At 44.5% G+C, this 3,456-nt stretch overlaps 1 long non-coding RNA gene across 1 annotated transcript in view; it reads right to left on the bottom strand.

Annotated features, from left to right (window-relative positions):
- Positions 1-2,445: 2,445 nt before the first annotated feature.
- The window catches only part of LOC106694685, a 3,256-nt gene continuing 2,245 nt past the window's right edge, over positions 2,446-3,456 (bottom strand). Inside the window, exon 2 of the long non-coding RNA XR_001345727.2 lies at positions 2,446-2,774. This is a non-coding gene — a long non-coding RNA (uncharacterized LOC106694685). The remainder of the gene's footprint in view (positions 2,775-3,456) is intronic.

Genomic DNA, 3,456 nt, shown 5'->3' with positions numbered 1-3,456 from the left:
TTTTGACCTTTGCCAGACTTTTTCTGGTTGAAATGCCATTAAATCAAGGGGACTGGAGGAAAAGTACCAAAGAAGAACTTTCAGCAGCTTGAGGTAAGCTCCTTTGCATATTCCTGAGCTCCAGGCAGGCAAAGCTTGAAGAGTGTAGCACATGAAGGCCCAGGGTACTTGACCCTGAGAATATATCAACCACAATATTGTAAATTCAGTGGTCTCTAGAGTCAAGGGAAGGAGATCTACATTTAAATGCTGTTACTTAATCAAAACAGCCACCCTGTGAGGTGTTTTTCAGATAACAAAGCTGATAGAGAGATTAATGTCTCCTGAAGTCACACAGAGGTGAGGAGTTAGCTTCAAATCCAGGCCTGCCCTTGTCCATGTGGGGTGGACCCAAGTTTCCAGGGGAAGAGGGGTGTGGTCCTGCCACACACACACACACACACACACACACACACACACACATACACACGCGCGCGCGCTTCAATTCTGTCTTTGAAGGTGTCAGACAGAGACCCTGGCTTCCAAACTTTGGGGTTCAGCTTAGTCTGGAACCCTATATGCTAAAAAGAGAAAAGTCTATCACAAGTCCCTCAACACCTACAAAGGGGAAAGTGTCGTTGCAGGAATACAGATGTCTTCAGGTGGTCTCTTTGCCTAGAGTTATGTGGCATCAGTAATGACCCCCAGATGGCGGGGATGGTTCTGCCCTATAGGAATGAGTGGGGCTAAAATAAAGTGGACTTATCAGTTTAGTTTCCCTTTGTCTACCCCAGCCAGAGGAAGCTTTGTGTTAGATGGTTCTGGTTGTATTAGCCCCCAATGAATAATCTCCTTATCTCTTTATAATATACTAAAGGCCCCGTCCATGAAATTCATGCACTCAGGGGGGTCTGTTAGCTGGGCCTGTGCCCTCTCGCATTCCAGGAGCCCTCGGGGGATGTCCGACTGACAGCTTAGGCCCACTCCATGCAGTCGGACATCCTTAGTGCTGCTGCGGAGGTGGGAGAGGCTCCCGCTACCGCCACTGGACTCACCAACTGTGAGTCCAGCTCTACACTTCTGGATGAGTGGTGCTCCCCCTAAGGGAGCACACTGACCACCAGGGGGCAGCTCCTGTGTTTAGCATCTGTCCCCTGGTGGTAAGTGTTCATCATAGTGACTGGTCATTCTGCCATTTGGTCGATTTGCATATAAACCTTTTATTATATAAGATGTAAATGTCTAATCACTTTTATATATCATTAATTACATATATAATGTCAAATTCACCTTCTAACATATATAAGTGTCTAATCACTATGCTGTATACCAGAAAATAATATAATATTGTCTGTTAGTTATAATTTTAAAAATAATTTTTTTAAAAAAGGGGGGGGGAAGTCTCCTACCTCATCTGCAGAATCATGACCCTTTACCTCTGGCCCCACCTCATCTCTTCCCCACCCTATATCCACCCACACACTGCCCCCACTGTACCTACTCTTTATCCTCAGACAACCATACTCTTTGATACCTTTGAGACGTTGTTGTTTCTTCTATCTAAAATAGCTCTCCCCCAATCCTCTCTTAGCTGTCTACACCCAGCTCAGATGTCACCTTCTTGTTGTAGCTTGCCAAAACATGTCAGGCAAAATTAATTACTCCATTTGGATTCCCATAGCACTTTGTACATCACTCTATATTGCCTGTCACATGATATGAGAGTATTTGTTCACATGTCTCACTGGTTGGATGATGCACTCTATGGAGGGGAGGGGTCATTTCTTATTCTTACTTACATCCCCAGGGCCTGGAACAAAGGAGGGCTCTGTGAACATTGTTGGACAGTGGCAGCAACAGCAAAGGTGTTTTTTGTTTTGTTTTGTTTTGTTTTGTTTTGTTTTGTTTTGCTTTGCTTTGCTTTGCTTTTCTTTGCTTTGTTTTGCCAAGGGTCCTGGGAAGTTCCTTGTGGCCAGGAGCACAGAACAAGCTCCTGAATGACAGGACCTCTTCTCCCTCCCTTACCACATTCTCCAGTGGGACTCAGCTTGGTCCCTGGAGAAGACAGCCCCCCAGTTCTCGTACAAGGAGGACATTCAAGGGGCAGAGTTTGGTTGGGGGCTCAAAGCGTCTTTTGAAGGGCATCAAAGTTCCTTTTCAAAACCGTGATGATAGCTCCCTAGGAGAGGGGAGTAGACACAGAGATGGAGTCACCATTTATGATCAGGGTAACTTTGAACAAGTTAATTCATCTTTCTGAGGTTCAATATCCTCATCTATACAAACGAGAAAATATGCAGACCTTGTGTTGCTGTGAAGATTAATAATTACTGCTTACTGAATTTATTGGAGCTCTAAGGGCTCGACAAACACCACCCAGAGAGAAAGCCACAGGGACAGAATCAGAACTTGAACCACTACTCTGAGTGAAAAGGACATGGAAAACTGCCAGAGAGCACACAAATGTTAGGTATAGCCATTTACTGATAGTTCATTTAAATCTGAAAACCTTTGTCCTGTTAGGAACTGAAACTGGGCAAAGACATTGTTCCTGGGCCATGCACGGAAATAACTGTTACAGGAAATTCAAAGGTGGGTGGTGGCAGGGAGAGCTAGTTGTCCACCAACAAATTGTGCTTCACTTTCCATGGGCTGAAGTGGCTGTCCAGACAGGATTCCATCTCCTGGCTCCTCTTGCATGTAGGTGGGGTCATGCAGTAACTTCTCCTACAGAGTGTGATCAGAAATGACGTGTCATTTGCAGGTCAAGATGATTAGGAGAAGGGTGTGGATAGCTAAAAGGTAGAAACAACCCAAGCATTTACTGACATAAATGACTAAACAAAATATTGTCTACACATACAATGGAATATTATTCAACCTTAAAAATAAATGAAATTCTCACACACACTACAGCATGGATGAACCTTGAAGACAGTATGCTAAGTGAAATGAGTCAATTGCAGAAAACAAATATTCCACCTATATGAGGTAGCTGGAGTAGCCAAATTCATAAGAGACAGAAAGCAGAATGGGGTTGCCAGGGGCTGGGTAGGGGGTGGGGAGTTAGTGTTTATTGGGTAGAGAGTTTCAGTTTGGGAAAATGAAAGTTCTGGAGATGGATGGGTGGTGAGGGTTGCACAATGTAAATGTGCTTGGTATCACTGAACTGTACACTTAAAAGCTGTTAAAATGGTCAATTTTATGTATCTTTTACCTCAACAAAGAAGAAGGTAAGGGGCCGAACCGGTTTGGCTCAGTGGATAGAGCGTTGGCCTGTGGACTCAGGGGTCCCAGGTTCAATTCCGGTCAAGGGCATGTACCTTGGTTTCGGGCACATCCTCACTGGGGGGCGTGCAGGAGGCTGCTGATCGATCTCTCTCATCGATGTTTCTGGCTCTCTATCCCTCTCCCTTCTTCTCTGTAAAAAATCAATAAAATATATTTTTAAAAAAAGAAGAAGGTAATGGAGGAAGA

The sequence above is a fragment of the Myotis lucifugus genome, unplaced genomic scaffold, assembly GCF_000147115.1.
Source record: "Myotis lucifugus unplaced genomic scaffold, Myoluc2.0 scaffold_6, whole genome shotgun sequence".
NCBI classification, from domain to species: domain Eukaryota; kingdom Metazoa; phylum Chordata; class Mammalia; order Chiroptera; family Vespertilionidae; genus Myotis; species Myotis lucifugus.
This window is presented reverse-complemented; position numbering and strand designations above follow the sequence as displayed.